Genomic DNA, 18,977 nt, shown 5'->3' on the forward strand with positions numbered 1-18,977 from the left:
GTCCCTTAATAATCATCATTTCCAAATCCAGGCCATACGATACGCCGGGTTCGATCTGCTGTCAGTCAGGTTTTTTTTTCTTTTTCCTGTTTCTTTTTTTATGTAGCATGAAAAATTAATTTCCAGTGCATTACACATTATGCACTACAACATGTAAAACATCTTACTTGCAGCCAGGATTCAGGAGGAATATCCTCAGTGCCGCGTGATAGGGATCTGTGGAAATATCCAGCTGGATTTCTGTGGATATGTTTGTAATTACCGAAGAATTTCGTTTCTTGCGCTTTTCGAGGTTGAAGCAGATCTCCGGAGTCTGGAGTTCAATAACGTGTGTAAAAATAAATGAAGAATTTTAGAAAAAAAGATATGTTTTTACTTTAAATAAAGAATATTAGTACAACATGCCAAACAATTTATGGATGGTTTCATGATTTGGCTTCATACACTTTATAGACAAAAGTTTATGGACACCTGAGATAAGATGTGTCTGTCCACATTTATACGCCGTTTGATGTTATAATGCTCTACTCTTCTGGGAAAATGGTCTCCTCCATTGTGGAGATTTATGTCATCATTCAGCCACAAGGGTGTTAGTAAAGTCAGGTACTGATGTAGGTGAGATGAAGTGAGGAGGACTGTTCGATAGGGTCGGAGCTCTACAGCAGGATATTTTCCACTCCAGCCCATGTAAAGCAGATCTTCATACAGCTGGGTTTGTGCGCAGGGGTTGCCATGCTGGAACATTTCAAGCATCTAAAAACAATGTCTATATAGTGTATGCACCAGATATTATTATTGAATTATATGTCTCATTAAATATAATTATAAATGGATAAAAATACCAAATGTCATAATTAAATGTAAAAAAGTATGTCATTTAGTGTAAATTTTTCACTACTCAAGACGTTAAAGTCAAATTGGGCCACATCATATTATCGATTTCATTCCTCCTGCACGTAACAACTCTAAAGGAAAGTAGGACGCTGTCTCTTCGCTCTGTTTCGGCTCGGTGGCTTGTTGCCCTGTGCGGCGGTGGGTTTAGGCGTGACAGCACCCGTGGCACTTTTACTGCTGACATTTTGTCATCTGTTAAATGCACAGGGGCCACTCAGGGGGCTAATGAGGAGCATTTTTAGTGATCAATAAATCATGTGTTATTGATTTTTTTTTCTTCTTTTTCTTTTAACCCCTAATCTCGCTTCTGTTCTCTGAAAGTCAGACGCCTCCCAGGAAGACCGGGGCGACGAGACCCGGGAGCGAATCGACACCAGCTGCTGACCGGTCCACCACGTCAATCTTGAAAGTCACCTCTTTAAAAATTGTGTGCATTTATCACAAAGAAAAAAAAATACAATATTTTCATATAATAAAATGTTACAGACGAAAGCACAGAACAAACCGTGATAATGGACAGACGTTGAAGGAGGAGGAATGTTTAAAAGGATTTTGAATGTGTGTTTATTTATAAAATATTTATTTATAGAAATTTTTGCTGATTTCATTTTCTTTCTAAATGTTCCTGATTCCAGAACTTTCTCTCCCAGTCTGAACGTCCTGAAACCACTCCAAAACAAAAGAGCATCAAAGTTTCACCTAAAAATTTCTGTTGAATAAAATTTTCACTTCACTTGAACTAGGAGACCCAAACCTGTTCCAGCATGGCAATGCCCCTGTGCACAAACCCAATTCCATGAAGATCTACTTTCCATGGGTTGGATGGAAGATCTCCTGCTATAGACTTCTGAAGCCTATTGAACACCTTTGCAATGAATACCACTGACTGCACCACAGGCCTCTCACCTTCTCACCTACCTGACTTTATTAACACCCTTGTGGCTGAATGAATCTCACACAAATCTCCACAAGCACACTTATGGAACATCTTCCCAGAAGAGTGGAGGTTATTATAGCAGCAAATGGGGACTACATGTGGAATGGGATCTTCAAACCATATAAATCTAATGCTCAAGTGTCCACAAACTTTTATCTGTATAGTGACCTTAAGGAAAATTACAAGAGATTTGAAGTGCAAACATCTCCAACAGCTTTAACTTCACCTTGGTATAAGGTGGTGATCCAAAGCTAGTTATGAAACTTTATATAATTTTAACTCTTCATATTCCAGTGTCACACATAAAAAAAAAGGGATAACACACACACACACACACACACCTGAATAGATCCAGAAGTGTCACTGAGTATCAAAATTTCCGGCTGGATGTTATTTTTTTACTGCGGATTAATTCTATTTTCTATGAAATTATAAAGTTTTGGCTTTAAAGGGCAGATCGATGAGGGCCCATATGCATCTAGATTCACACACACACACACACACACACACACACACACACACTGGATTGCACTCTGAACATCGGCGAGCACTGTGACATGTCATAGCTTAGCTGTGGCAGGGTTATTAAGACACCGTGGCAGGGGTAGACATCTGCTCCGGTGCTGATAGAGTTCCTCTGAAGTTATCTCCAGTCCTCATCGCTGTGAGAGATAGTCGAGCGTGCCAGTCTGCAGCAGGAGAGGAAGTGCCACACTAACGCTGCACCCAGCACAGGGGCCCTGTGGCCATAACACACCAAGAGTGACAAACCCAACACACACACACACACACACACACACACACACACACACACACACCGATAGCACAAACACAGATAGTGAGGGCCACACAGAGGGGAAAGAGGGACTTCAGGGCATCTTAAATCAGCTTATCAAATCACTTCCGGGCAAACCGTAAGAAAAATGCTAGCATCAGCTTTGCACTTGTAACCGTTCCAGCAATCACAAGTAGATTATAGAGAATGTTTTTTTTTTATGCTACACTTTTCATCAACACTTTTATGAAGCGCTAAGGATTTTGTAGCAGTGTGACATTTTCTAATCGATTCATTCGTCTCCTCGAATTAGCTTAAGCACTCCGGCGTTATCGCTAATACGTCATTAGCAAACGATACCTTTTTAAGTAAGAGATAAAGTACGACGCGGTTATTAAAATAAATCACGGATCCCATCCTGATATCGGTTAGGTTCCTGTTTAGTGTTTCTGTTTCTCTTTTTACAAATGATACAGAAATTGTTAATATTTATAACGTCGCCAGAGGGACAGAAAAATCAATTTTTTAATAACAAATGCAAAAAATGTTACGATCATGTACTCCGTCTGATCATACAAATATGATGTGCTTGAAGTCTTTGTGCTTCCTCTCTCTCTCTCTCTGTCTCATTCTTAAAGCCAGTGTCTGTACGGAGCGATGGAGTTTATCACTCGCTTATTGAAGAGGATTCGATTGGCTCGAGGCCTCAGGCTACAGCGACCTGACCTACGCTTCCATTCAGAGCCCCGAAATAAACTTTGATAAAATACAATTACAATTACAAAGCAGGTCACACAGCCCTGATCATTCACTCTCCCAGCTTCTGATTGAGATGCGCTCTCTCTCTCTCTCTCTCTCTCTCTCTCTTTCTCCATCTCTCCCTCTGTCACAGCTTTTGTCATATTTTAAGTCGGGTACCACGCTCAAGTCTTTTCCATTAAACTTTAATCAAAATAACAGGAACATAATGTTTTCTATTATTTAAAGAAAAAAAGGTTAGTCGTTATGTGTTCTATAATAAATAAGCATAAATTGTATCGTTTTTTTTTTTTTTCAACAACCTTTTACATATTATTACTACTATTATTTCTGTTATTATTATTATTATTATTATTAGTTAATTTTTTTATCTTTAATTTAACGTCAATTTGATTAATTTATTGAATGTAAAATTACAAAACAATTTCAAAATTGTTCATTGATGATAAACTCACAGTCTATTTCTTCTGTTTACATATTAAAGCTTCATATAGGATTATAATATAGTGCAACTTGTAATTATTTCTATAGAAACCCAAACTTTAGAACAGAATACAAAGAACGAATACAAAAAAACAGGAGGAAAAAGTTAACTTTTAACGTTTCTACATACTGTATAATATATTACACTTTATTGGTGATGAAAATGTTAAGTTTTTGGTATTGTTTTAATGAAATTAACTCAAATTTAAGGGTGCCCATATGAAAATATAGGTTTCAATATAAATAAAACTCGATCTGTGGTCATTTCGAGACTTCTTTGGTTATGGCGCATACCGGAACGCTGTTATAAACATGCAAATTTGTTAAAAACAGTACAAAGCAACAGGGACGAGAGCGAAGTCACTTCCTGCATCGCATCCTTTGGCCTTCCTGTTCAGAAAACAAAAGCAGGGGCTTGTCGAGTCGACCAGCATGCTCTAATCGTGCGCAATTAACTGAGCTGAGAGGAGACGGAGCGATGCCCTTTCCTTTGGATTGGAAAAAATATAAAGGTTAAACATTTATGAACAGATATAAATCAGATGACACCTGCGAGGCTCGAGGGGTGGCGAGGGCTTTGCCAGCTCCAGCCGGGCACTTGTGGGAGAAGTGAAGCTCTCCGCTGGCCGCTGCCTGCCATCCGCCTTCCTGTCCTGCCGAGTTCCCCCTAATTATCCTCATAAATGTATATGTGCAACCGCAGGAGATCTCACGGGATTACACACTGTGTGTTCGGCAAATTGGAGAGGAGACTTGCTGGTCAGAGGAGACCGAGATCCGGCCACGGAAAATTATCTCGTCAGCTCAACACACACACACACACACACACACACACAAAGTGTAGTGTTGTCTACACAAATACAAACCTCTAGCAAACCTTCGGGGCTTTATACTTTATACAGCTATATTTTCCCTTCCAGTATGATCTCAAATACAGGTCCAGTCCAGTCGCGGGTTCATCATGGCGTCCCTCAGGGTTCTATCTACAGTCTGTGTTGGATTATGTTAAATAAAAAAGAAGTATAATAATTTATCACGTAAAGAATTTATCAGAATCCACTTTGATCTTATAGCTGCTGTAGATATGAATAAGTAGCGTAAAAATATTGCATTGAATGAAACGAAAAGTGGATTAAAAAAAGTATTTCATTCTTTAAAGAAGGTTTGGATAAATCGCACTTTTCATAATCAGCTTTCACACATACTCTTTAGGGACAAAGGTTTGTGGACACCTGACCATAAGATTGGTATTTGCTTCTTTTTGAACATCCCATTCCACATTTAGTTCCTATTTGCTGTTATAGTAACCTCCACTCTTCTGGGAAGATGTTCCACTAGATTTTGGATTCAATCAGCTGCAACGGCTGTAGGCTCATTCAGCTATTCCGCTTTAAAAGTAAGATGTCAGAGCTCTATAGCAGACCCCCCAAGACCTTCCACTTTAACCCATATCTTCATGGAGCTGGCTTTGTGCACAGGGGCATTGTAAAGGAAAGATTATGCACTCCTGCATCCAAAGACATCCTATACAAGTGTGTGCCTCCAACTTTGTGCTACCAGTTTGGAGAAGAACCTCATATTTAACCACAACCTTAATCAGAGTAAATAGGTGACTTTTTTAGTTACTTTATAAAGGTGTGTTTGCATTTTCAGGAAAAAAAAACAACCAAAAATCCCAGAAAAGCCTCTATGATCAAATTTGTGACTCCAGTGCTACAATAGATCCTTATCTTTTTACACACCCTTCACAACAATCCACCTGAAACCTCCTACTCCTCCACCTATTACATGCCACCATGGTCTGTGTTGTGATGTTTAATTTAAAAAACTAACTAAAGTTCAGCCGAAGGAATGAGCTGGCAATAATTTCGGAATCCGAGCCAAAGAGATATTCCAGATTACAAAAAAACACGCGTCTCTCATCGCGCACAGAAGAACGGCTGAATGGATATCAGTTAATAAGTCATATTTAGTCGTTTTGCTTGGATACAGACAGGCGCGAGTTTCATAATGAAGTTCTTTAACTTTTAATTGGATATGAAAATGAAGATCGTTCTCCAAAGTTTGACTACTAGGTGATAAAAAAAACTAAACATGGTGGTCCAAACGTACAAACATCCAAAATATGGAGCCGTGACTGAATGTATAAATGAATGTGTGAATTTATAGGGTTTATAATACAATTATCATTTATCTGGGCAGATGCTATAATTCTCCATCCTGACTGGTCAGAAGGTGGCGATTCATTTTCTATAAACGCGGCTCAACAACAAAATGCGGTTGTTTAGTTGGAAAAAAAAAGAAATAGGCAACTTCTATATATACACTTCTATAAATAATCATTACGAGTCAAAAGTAAGAGGACAGAAAACGACCCTGGTTTTAATTATTTGAGACTTTTTGGTAGTAAAAAAAGATTCTGTATGAACGTGTTTCGTATTTCGAACCCATCCTTGTGAGCACCCGAGGAACAACATGAATGCGTGTAACGGCGTTTGTTTATAATATACTTTATTTACTTTGTGTTAACAATTATGGCTAAACGTTACGACTGGCCAGAAGGAGAAGAAAAGAAGGTCGTCGGAGTAAATAAGCACTACATCCTGCTTTAACTGCTGCTGAGCCCCTTTGTGGTGATTAACCCAATCCCATGGGGCAAGTGAGTTAGCAGCAGCAAAAGCTCTCTAATGAGCTGAGCTCTCGCACCCTGCCTCGGTGTCTCCATCCACACTCTCTCTCTCTCTCTCTCTGTATTTCTCTCTCTCTCTCTCTCTCTCTCTCTCTCTCTCTCTCTCTGTCCCTACAGAAGCCAGTGGCAGAGCGGGAGTCCCAGGAGTCCCTGTGCTGCACCTGTTCTCACCGTAATCAGTGCATTTCTGTAGTCCGTGTCCAGGTGTAGCCAAGCGTCTAAAGATCAGGGGTATTCCAGTCTGCTGGGGCTCCGTGTTCTTGTTTTTTTTTTTTCTCCCGCTCTACTCCACCACATCTTCTTCCTGCTTCCTCCCGGCCTGAGACACAAAACAAGAAAACATATTGCATGTGACATTGTTTATAATGAATGCAACATATCATCACACACTGGTATCTATAGTACATATATTCATATACACACATCGATCAGGCATAACATTGTTATATTGTCTCTTTATAAGTGAATATTTTGTTCTCAAAGATGATGTTAGAAGCAGGAAAAATAGGCTAACGCAAGGATTTTGACAAATTGTGACGTCTAGACGACTGGTTTATCCAAAACTGCAGCTCTTGTGGGCTGTTTCTGGTTTGCAGTGGTCAGTACATTTTAAAAGTGCTCCAAGAAGGGAACAGTGGTGAACCGGGGACAGGGTCATGGGCGTACGAGGCATGTTGATGCACCTGGGGAGCGAAGGCTTGCACGTGTGGTTCGATCCAACAGACGAACTCCTGTAGCTCAAACTGCTGAAGAAGTTCATGCTGTTGTTTGATGGGTCACGACTGTTTTAGCAGCAAGAGGGGACCAACACAATATCCAGCAGGTGGTCATAATGTTATGCCTCTTCGATACACTGTAGTCATATGGGCCTTAAACCACAATCAAAATTGTCATATTAAAATTTCAACAACTCAAATGATCATTTACTTCCTGTAAAATACATCATGTCCTAGCTTTTTTAATAGTAGTAAAGTGCAACCTGTAAACAAAATGTGTACAAAATGTAAAAACGTCATATTTAGCTATTCAAGATGGCCGCCTCTATTACATTTCTACTACACAAAGAGCTTTTGGTCACATTTCTGAAAGGTGTGTGTGTCTGTATGTTTGTGTGTGTGTGTGTGTGTGTGTGTGTGTGTGTGTGATCACTGATCATTTTTGAGGAATATGTTATGATGAATATCATGTAAAAGTATAACTATAGATAGATAGATAGATAGATAGATAGATAGATAGATAGATAGATAGATAGATAGATAGATAGATAGATAGATAGATAGATAGATAGATAGATAGGGATTACATCATAAGAATGAATGACACTCGTCATTCAATTGATTCTTTTGAATCACATCTACAGTATAAAGATTTTCTTTATAGAGATGTTCAAAAGACTAACCCTGGATGCAAGGTGTTCCATGTTTGTGTGTGTGTGTGTGTGTGTGTGTGTGTGTGTGTGTGTGTGTGTGTGTACACATATAATGACTGTTTACTTCCTGGCCGCTCAGCACTGATACCTTCATTGTCCTGATATGAAGTGAATCAGATAGACAGAGACGTGCGAGAAGAACAGACAGATGGAGAGAGTCGGTGATGATGCGGACCTCCATGGCAGCTAAACAACCCCCCTGCTGCACAAATTCCCTCTGCAGCGGTTCACAAAAGCTCTAGTGAGCACACACACACACACGCGCACTCACGATCTCGTCTCGTGGGGAAGATCTCCGGCGAGGCGTCGCGTGGACCGGCGAGTGTTCTGGGAGTCGAGCGTTTATCCAGATGATTATATGGATTGCAGGTGTGGGCCAAATAAACAAAAGGCAGCTCTGTCTCTGGAGGACAGAGGCACTCGATGGCCTGATGTCCTGCTCACGCTACTTTTCTAACACTTCATCAGATATTTCTTTCAGCATCACGAACTGCTTTGGGGGTTTCTGTTTTTGCTAAAACAACCATCTTTGATATTCTAACTAAAATGGATGTGCAGTATATAAGTGAAGAAGAAAACTGCAGATTGATAGATATATATTCAAATGGTAATATTGTGGAATTAGTATTTATCATGAATAAGTAAAATGTAATGAGAAATTATGAATTTTAGCTGAAAATATCTATGATATTTGGGGAAAAAATTATAATCAAACAAATATATATTTTACCATTGTAACTGTACTACTATCGAACTTATATTTTGATGCTAAAATGCTAACATTAGCACTAGTAATTATTAGATCCTTTGTTATTGTCGGCTATTAAATATTAGATATAAAGCTATTAAATATTTTTCCTTTTTCTTCTCTTCGTAAAACTTGGAAGACTCTCGCTTTGATTTGCTCTTACAGATTTTTGTAGTAACTCTGAACTTGCACAACTATATTTTCCCAGAATTCCATTCCTTATAATAACAACCCTGAGAACTATGTAGAAGCCACGTATAGATAACGTTATATATGCACCATATACACTGTATATATATAAAGGTACAATGTTATTGCACTTTATGCATCTGATAAAAAGAAAACTGATGTCCAACGTGAACCTCACAACCGGCCTGCCAGAGGTAAATCCCGTAAAAGGGCAAACACCGGCTGTCCGTCACGGCTCAGCGTAAACAGGGCAGCATGGTGCAATAATCCAGGGAAGTGCTCCCACTGCTCCCCGCATCCTGTCCTTGTTTTTTGCCCTTGCTGGCCGGCGGGGGGTTGTTTAGAGCAGGCCGTGTGACCCGGCCGCCTGGGGACGGCCCTGCGAGGGCTTCCTGGGCCACAGGTGAGGCCGTGCTCCAATCTGCACCTTCACCCAGCGGGCCAATCAAGCCCGAGCTCACGTAGCAACCTGCAGGCGAGGATGGGCCCCATGCACACCTCCTGTCCCTCTAAAAGCCCAGAGGAGCTCGCCACTACCACTTTTAATTACCTCTGTGTTCTTCATTAATTCATGGGCATCTTAATGCCCTGCAGGCCTCATATACAGAGTGTGTGTGTGTGTTTGTGTATATATTGCATGACAGACAAAGAGAGAGAGAGAGAGAGAGAGAGAGAGAGAGAGAGAGAGAGGCCGAGGCTTCCAAAACACAACAACTTAAGCAACTGTGGCACAAAGATCTCCACTGGGACTCCAGGGGCTATTTTCACTAAAGCTTTTGTAATCAGCACCATATTGCAAGCTAAGACTCGGGGGTCAGTTATCAGGGGCCAGAAATTGGTTGTCCCTGAGCAAGGGGGCGGAAAACAACTCCCTCAGGTCCAGGCGTACGGTCAAATTCCACCTGTGGTACAATTTATTAGGTCATCCAGGGACACAGTAAGTGATTTGAGATGGTAAAAATGACAAAAATCAAGTGACCATAATCTCACAGGAGATTTACAGAGATATTAGAGTGAAATAAATAATTAAAATTTAATTTAATTAATAGTATATATATACTTTTTTTTAACCCTTAAAAAAAGTTGCAATGGGTCTCCAGTATGCATCAAGGGGGCCAATAATTCTGAGGATTAGAGTAATCTGTTTTTATAAAAAAAAAAAAAAACACCAACCCTAAACACCTCCAAGTGTTGCTTTATGCCCTGAATTTTCATACTCGTCCCTGATTGGCTCTAATAAAATATGACTCAATAACACCTTGTATATAATAACTGATTTATTTGTGTTATGATGTCATAACATATTACAGCCAATCAGGTTCCAGTATGCAAATTGTCAGTGATGCACAACCTGTCCAACAGAATATGTGTATGAGTGAATTATAGCTTGCATTTTCATAGGAATGTAAGTCATAAGTAATAGCACCCCGAACAATACTTAGTACATGTGAACATGAGGAATGAAGAACCTAAGACTCTTTTGAAAGTGTTATATATATTTTGGAGAAAAAGTTACAAAGTTTATTGCTCGGGTCATGTTTAAGAAAGGATTTGCATCTGTTCTATGTTTTTATACATACAAATTCAAAATAATATTTTTTTTTCCAGTGTAGATAAACACTTTGGAAGATCTGCTGATTCCTAATAAGCAGCCTATAAATGTGAAGAACAGCCAAATTGTGTTTTTTTTTTAAGTGTGTGATGAAGGTAACCTAGCTGATGACAGGTGTTCTCCAGCCCACAATAGTCGGCTGTTGTGTTCCATCCGACATTGTGAGTGTACACAGAGAGAACACAGGGGCTGAACACTGACTCTCGAGTCCTGGGGAACAGAAAGTTAATACAGTGACAGATGTGTCGCCTCGCTTCAGCCTCCCGGTCATGCAGCAGCGGTGGCAGCAGCAGCAGCAGCAGCAGCGGCGTTTACTGCTTTGCCCTTTCTCTCTTTTTTCTCTCTTTCTTTTCCCTCTTTTCCTCTCTCTGACTCTCCACCTATAGATGCTCGAGAAGGTCCCAGAGCTGTGCAGGGGTGGCGAGCTGCATAACAGTGGCACGCTTCGCCCCCCCTCTCTCATCGTTCCCTCCCTTTCCCGGAGTCACATGATTTCCCGAGATTGACAGCCTCCCCAAAGAGTGAGAGCTGGAACAGATGGAATATGAATGGTTCACTCGTGTATGAAAAAGGTGTCTGGGCAAAGGAGTGGCGTTGTGGGAGCCGCAGTTTCAAGTTAAGTGTGACTAAATCTCTTTGTCTTCCTTCTCCTACGATTTCACGCCAAATGCTCAACGTTTAAACATGTATTCTGATATTTATTACAATTACACACTGCACGTGGAGCTCGTGCGATACAGACATCTCTTACACTGCTCATAAGAGGGTGCCAATAATTTTGACATGACTGGTATGTGTACATATATTCAGGTTCTCAATATATAATTTTGATATAAAATAGACAACAGCAACGTTTTAAGTTTTGGCAACCTCCATAAACATGTAATAAAATAATAAAATAATAAAAATAACGCAACAACAACAACAACAATAATAATAATAATATCACTAATAATAATAATGATATCAATAATAATAATAATAATAATAATAATAATAATAATAATAATAATAATGTATTTAAAAATAAATATGTTGATTTTTTTCTTTTCCTGGTAAAGGGTGCCAATATTTTTGCAGTTGATGACAATTTTTTATAGTTTTTAAATTATTGCACCAAATATACAACTCTCTCTCTCTCTCGCTCTCTCTCTCTCTCGCTCTCTCTCTCTCTTTCACTCTCTCGATTAAGTATATCTCAGCTCCAAAATTATTGGCACCCCTAAAGCAAATATGAATAATCCTTATAATATGTATTTAGTTTATTTATTCTTATGTAGTAGATTTTTCTGCAAAATGCTTATTTTTAAAAAGCACAGATCCGTCATTGTGCAAATAGAATCCATATTATACACGGAAATAAAAGCTAAATATCAGCCGCTCGGACTGTGTGAATAAATTGCGAATAAAAAAAATTGAAATCGACTTCATTAAAACCTTTTGATTTCATACTTCTATTACTTAGTGGGTGGAAAAGTTGGTTCATGCATGATATGGGATATGAACATATTTCCATCCATAAAAATAATAATAATCTCAATTAAACATTTTTATTTCTGGGCTCATTTCTTTTCCCCGATGAGGCATAATACATTTTTGTGGGCCATTTTTTATTTTTATATTTTTTTGAACAAATTAAAACAAAAAAATTCTCATCAAAATTAACCAGGAAGAAAATCGGGTCCTCGGCGATGGATGCGTCAGAGGGGTCTTTAATGCGACTCGGATTGTTAGCGGATGCTGTTTCAGACCAGATTTAGCACAGCGAGGAAAGCCATTAAAAGTGGAAGCATGGCGCTGCTTCCTAATACGAGATCATAAACGGAAACGATCGCATGGGACGGTTGTAGGGGGAAAGACTTCTGATGTTGACGGGGGGACGCGAAGAAAAGAGAGAGGAACTTGTTCTCTTGTTCTGATATCTTACACTATGCACGGATATAATAAATAAATGATCAACATCAACTCTTTCATGATTTTAATAACTTACGCTCAACATCAGGGTTGTCGTTTTCCTACAACAAACAGGAAGTGAGGTATTTGTTTCCTGTTCTAATGAATAAATGATTGTGTTGAATGTAAGATGAAAGGATTCATTCCTATTTTTCAAAATTTTATTAAACAATTGCTGCGTTGTAACAGAAATAAAAGCCAATTGGTCAGATTCAGAAATTAAAGCCAATCAACTTCAGTATAAGTCCAGAAAAATCGCGCCTCGCTGTGCAATGCTGTTGATTATTTTTCTTACGCAACACACCGAGAAACGTCATATTCCTTTTCCTACAACGTGACCCAATCGCCGAGACACGCCAACGCCCTCCCGCTAAGAGTCTCCCGGTCGAACGTTCTGGGAGCTACAATTTAAACCTCACAATGAAATTTCGTACTTCTGATAAACAACCAACTCGGAATGTTAATTATAAAGAAAGCCAAATATTTACTTGCGACCGAGTCTCGTCCCTCAGGCATAACATAAAGTCACATTGTGAAAAGCAGACGTTACGTTTATTCTGATTGATAAGCCTTTCATCCTCTCTCTCACGTCCTGATTCATCTACTGGAGCTTGAGGCTGAGGGGAAGAGAAAAAAAAAGCGCCTTGCCTGCGGCTCCCTCGACGTCGATTCGCTCTTAACCGCCAAGTCATTACCAACTAATACATGTAGATTGTGTTAGGAGCGAATGATGCACGCTGAAATGAGGGAAGAATTAGTGAAGTGTTATGGCGCAAAGCAGATGTGCAGCTGGAGTTATTACAAGGCGAGATGATGAGCTGGAAAACATTAAGTGATGGAGGAGTGGCAGCTCGACGATGGCGCAAGGTATTTCGCGCGACGTCCCTGACGACGGGACATGCATCACCATCTTAATTCAATTTTTTTTCCAAACCGAGACGTCTGTCCTTTCATTGGGAGAAACAAACAAAGAAACAAGAACGACGGGATATTTAGTTTTTAGTTGAACCGTCAAACCGCAGCCAATTTTGCACACGCAGAGTTCGAGAAATGCAAAAAAAAGTTTCACCCAATGACGTCAAAGCGCTGATACCCTCAATTAGCCGCACTTCGCCGTATTTTTAGCCAAACCCTGGAGACTGCATTTCTTTGCTTACTAAGTGACAGAGTTTACACATTAGCCATGATTATGTTATGGTTGCCTAAGTACAAAGACTCCCTTTACTGTCAATTACGGAATAACAAGAATGGCACAAAAAGAGGGAAATTTGAGCTTCTCCAACAACTTCCTGTAATTTCAATTTATTGAGAGGGAAACAGAGGATAAAGATTTTGAAATTACCAGCTATTATGTGCCACAGTGAGAGAGAGTGATGGAGAGAAAGAGAGAGAGAGAGAAGGAGAAAGAAGAGTGCTGGAGTAAGTTCATAAAATACAGCTGAAAAGCCCAAGTAAATTACCCTAGGACCATTACAAAAATCACTTAATTGCCCACCATTCTGTCAGGTCAATTGATTCTAAATGAAAAAAAAGAAAGAAGAAAAAAAAAAAGGAATGAAATAAATAAATAAACGAGAAACATTTATGGAGAAGCAGACTCAGAAAATGAGGTGAGCATTTAGGAAGAGGGGGTGATTTCAGATTCACTCCACCGAATGAAGGAGGAACACTTTACTTTCTGCCTTTACTTTCAGCAGAGCCTCTGTTTCACTGGAGCTGATTCTTTTGGAGAGACGGAGAGAGAAAAAGAATTACAGACTACACGAGTAATCAATCAGTCCATTATTTCTCATTCTTTCCTCTTCGGTTCTCAGACTGGCTTTGTTTTCTATCATTCGGGGTTCATATTCGGTTAATAATCTACACAGTTTTTAATTAAATAGCAAAATTATGTGTGGAAAAAAGAAAAAAAGTGTTTTGTTTGAAGAAGTCTTGGGGTATTTCATGTTGTGTTTGGATATTTTATTTTTTAGAATTAAAAAGCACTCAAAAAATGTTCATTTGTTGATAATTGAAACAATCAAATAATATAAAAAAAATACTGTTAATACGGCAACGTTTTCGATTAAATTGGAGAAAATAATGCAAATGAATGAATTATAAATAAACCAAATATAAGTGTAGAAATTAATCTTCTGCTTCTTTTTTATTTATTAGAATTTTTTCTTTAAAGATGTCAAAATCGGTACGCTTCAAGAAGCACGTTCGTAATCAAATCTACAGGGTTCTGGAACGTTCTCTAGAACATCATTCATGAGTATAAGGTAAGAAAGATAAACGTTAAAAAAAGCATCTGCCGTAGTGCAAATGATCCCCGGGATTTACAGCAGGACCGTGTTGGCTGAGTAAAAGTGCTCAAGATCAAGATATCAGCTCCATAAACAGGACCTTTAATATACTGATTATACCTCAGATTATCCACTGGTTTATTCTATACACCAATCAACTAAACTAATACCACAAACGCAGATAAAAGACATCAAGACAAGATGAAAAACACGGCCTTCTCTAGAGTTATAATAATAAAGATTCTCTGATAAAACGAGATTAACAGCAACACTGATTATGGAATCGAAGCTCTTGAAGGGATAATCAGCTAATTGAAGGTTTTCGTTTTGGAACTGAGGACAGCCGATTGGTTCGATCGCAAAAAAAAAAAAACCTCAGAATACAGAAACATGGAATGTACCGCTTTAGCGTCTTTAATTCCGATTGGTAAATCGTAAATTGTCAAGGGAGTGTAAACAAATTACCTTATTAAACTTTACACCATCGTAACTATAGTAACAGCTGAACCCAGGACTTTCCTAAAGCTCCATGGATTAAAACATTTCAGGGAAGGAGTTTCCAGTGCGAGTGCTGGGGCAGTTGAGGTTTTTAGATGAAAATCTACTTTTTTAAACAAAGAAAAACAAATTTGAATAGCGCATCAGTAAATTGAATAAAGGTTTTTTTTCGACATGGAAAATATTTTACTGTGAGTGCCAATAAAAAAAATATGTATAATAATAAAAGAAATAAGAAATCATTCCATTTCCAGGCCTCAGTTTAAATCCTTCATATTCCATAGAATAAATATTGTTATCTATAATTACAGTAATAGAAGCAACAATAGGTCAGAGTTTTATTTATAGTCAAAATGCATGACGAATGTTTTGTATTGTAACATTAATGGCCATTTAGTTCATGTGAACAATGTAATGTGGTGGTATTTTGGTCTGTTTGGACAGATATCATATTTATATATATATATATATATATTTGCTGTTATTTGTGAATATATCTAATGCATAAGATTATGTAAATTATAAAGTGTTCGATAAAGATTTCGAGATTACGCAACGAATCTACACAATGAATCTAAAATGTGTTTTTGATGCAGCTCAATCGTTTAGAAGAAGTGAGCCTCAGCTGAGATAAGCCGACACGCTCAGTGATTAGAACGCTGCGGTCAGGATGTCGATGTAGATGTAGATATAGATAAAGATACACAGGCCTGATCTTTACATGAAAGGGAAGGAGAGGTTGTGATATTATCCATGCGTCTCTCATTCCTCCTCTATCGGTGTCTGATTACAAGCGGCGGTGAGCGCTCTCGCGTTGTTCCTCCCCCGCCGTCATGTTCTCTCCTGCACTCTGCATATGTTCAGGCTATTAAAGAAAAGAAAAAAAAATACAGAGAAGAAAGCCTATTGTGTTTGCACACCTTCGGGAATCAAATATGAACAAAAGAAACGGATGAGGAGGGGGTAAAGGGCGGAAGGGTGAAGGCGCCGGAGTCGGTGACATCTTCGGTTCACGAGGGTGAAACCCGCACTGTGCGTGAAAGCAGGGAAATAATGCAAAAATACTCGATGTAAACATGGATCCTGATATAAAGATGCATAGGCTTGTTGGGAAAGGTGTGTGTGAGAGAGTGTGTGCTAGCTCTGGGGTGTTTAACAATGTCACCAAGGTGCTGCTCTATTGTACGTTCGCTGGCAGACTGAACCCCTGGAAAGAGCGCTATTAACATTTGAAGTAAGACCGGGGGCCTAATTGGTGCAGCGGTGAGCCGATTAGCTGGGAAAAGCGGAGGCTAGCGAGGGCCATTAATTAACCTTCGAATGAAGATTACTACTTACATTAAAGGAGAATACATTGAAGATCGCAGGCACCTAGTGCCAGCACTTCAGACGGCCTCGTCGATACGGGCCTGCCCTCCCCGAACCGCAATGGGTTAGCCGCGAAGCTACTAATTAGATGTCAAAAATTCATAAGGCCCCTCTTTAATATTGCATATCTATCCCGACCTGTCACTTCAAAACAAGGGGTTGCATAAACAGAGCGACCGCAATCCGAAACCCCAGCGGGGGCCACGCCCACAGACGAGCGCCGAACGACAAGACGAGGACCCGGGAAGAGGAAGAGCATGGAGGAGGAAGAGGTGAGGAAAAAAACAACAAAAAAAACGGTGTAAGGTGAAGAGGAAATGGAAAGAAGGCAATCAAAGATAAACCCCGGAGAACGGCACCTGTGGAAAATGTAATCTTACAAATTCTCTTGGTAAGAAGCTCGGTGGAGATGAGCACGAGGAGCTCATCAGCGCATGATTGTGGGCAGAAGAGCGAAGAAACGCAAAAGAAGGAAGCAGTGGCCAGAGACGAAAGGGAAAGGAGGGTGGTGGATTTGGGGTTGCTGGGGCAGGGGGGCATTAGGAATGTGACATGACTTATCAGAGGCATTGGCAGGTAAATAGTCATTTACTATGCATGCACAATGACGGCTACATGGGGACTTGACACGGTCGCTCAGAGCGATGATGAAAGTGGACGCTATTGTTGCATCCATCAGGGGCCTCCGTTTTTTTTTTTTTATATTGCTGCCTCCTTCTGATGCCGGCCTTCAGCTGCAAGTCACTTTGCATAAAATGGGAAGTACCTGAAGTGGGCTGCATTCACTGGTGTGATCACAGAGGCTGTGCGGAATGACAATTACTAACCTATTTATTTATTTTTTTAATATGTTTTGCACTGCGAATGCACTGCGAATCTAAATTCCTATTCTGATTCTCTGTAGCTCCTGAATAATCCGGAATAATTTTCCATTAATACCGTACACGTCCAGAATTCTCCGCATCGTATCCGACGAGCTCGTCTCATTGTCACGCGCACCTGTGTTCATGCAAACGTAAACGACGTGACATGTTCCCTGACGATCCCTACTTATCGAAGCAAAAAATGAGCTCGACCCGTCTGCTAAAAGCCAACATGCCCCACTGTGTGTGTGTGTGTGTGTGAGACTTACAGATCGCTGAACATTGAACAAAACCGCGAGTCGACGCCAATCTCTCGTACGCCTCACAACTAGCTAGATCCTCGTGCACCTGCAAACTTTCTGATGTCGTCTCCCCCTCCCCGCTTTCTCAAACTTAATAAGCAGATTAATAAAGAAGCATTGCGTATTTGTTTATTTCACGAGATAATCGCTCCGTCTGAGCGTAAACTCTTATCTCTCCCTCCGGAAACGTGAGCGATATCGAACGCTAGCGAATCTGCGAGCCTGATTAGCAGCTTAAAGCTTCCTCTGTCACTTGCTCCCATCACATGCGATCCTCTATCTGCCCTCGGTTCCGAGGTCACCAGACTTAAACCTGATTGCATCCTGAAAATTGTACTTTTTTTATTTTTGACGCAGAGTCGGATTTACTGACTGAGTCACGGACTCTTTAAAACCACTTTCCGCTTAGGGGTGTCAGAAAAAAGCACCGAGGTCAACATGGTTCGGTGGATGAAATACGCAATTCTTTATTAAACTTTATTGCTAAATTTTATTGGAACTGCAATAGGACGGCTGTGGCTAGTGGTGTGGTGGAGGAAGTGGGTTTTTTTTTTCGCAACTGATATGTGGTCATGAATGAAGGTGTTAAAAAAATACAAAACTAAGGGGTCATATATGAAATACGGTGAAAATATATTTTAAACTGAGAATTCATTTATTAAAATTACGCAGTTGATATATTACAGTGTCTTATACATCTGTAAACTTAGGGGCCATATAAAAGATATGTAGCTAATATATTAATATGCATCTCATATACCTGTAAACTAAGGGGTCCTATATAAAATATACGCAGCTAATATATTTCTGGGGTTTTTTTGTTTAGTTTTTTTTTTTATACGACCCCTTAGTTTACAGTTATATGAGATGCATATTAATATATTAGCTACATATTTTTAATATGGCCCTTAGTTTACAGATGTAAAAGACACATAGTAATATATCAGCTGCGTAATTTTTATAAATGAATTCTCAGTTTACAGTCTATAGATCTATAAGACACACATTTCATTATATCAGCTGTTATATTACTGTGTGTCTTATAGATCTGTTAACTAAGGGGTCGTATAAAAAACAAAAACAAAGCAAAAAAAAAAAAAGACACCTGATATATTTCTAACAAACAACATTACACTCTAAAGGGTTGTATAAAGAACACATCTGACATATTACTATGTGTCTTTTAGAAA

The 18,977-nt window shown here is 39.4% G+C and overlaps 1 long non-coding RNA gene across 2 annotated transcripts in view; it reads right to left on the reverse strand.

Annotated features, from left to right (window-relative positions):
• Positions 1 to 18,977, reverse strand: part of LOC124390549 — a 69,418-nt gene that overhangs the window by 21,383 nt on the left and 29,058 nt on the right. For both annotated transcript variants that reach the window (XR_006926764.1, XR_006926765.1), the window contains one exon: positions 6,709 to 6,856. This is a non-coding gene — a long non-coding RNA (uncharacterized LOC124390549). The remainder of the gene's footprint in view (positions 1 to 6,708; positions 6,857 to 18,977) is intronic.

Source organism: Silurus meridionalis, chromosome 8, assembly GCF_014805685.1.
Source record: "Silurus meridionalis isolate SWU-2019-XX chromosome 8, ASM1480568v1, whole genome shotgun sequence".
Classification (NCBI taxonomy): Eukaryota; Metazoa; Chordata; class Actinopteri; order Siluriformes; family Siluridae; genus Silurus; species Silurus meridionalis.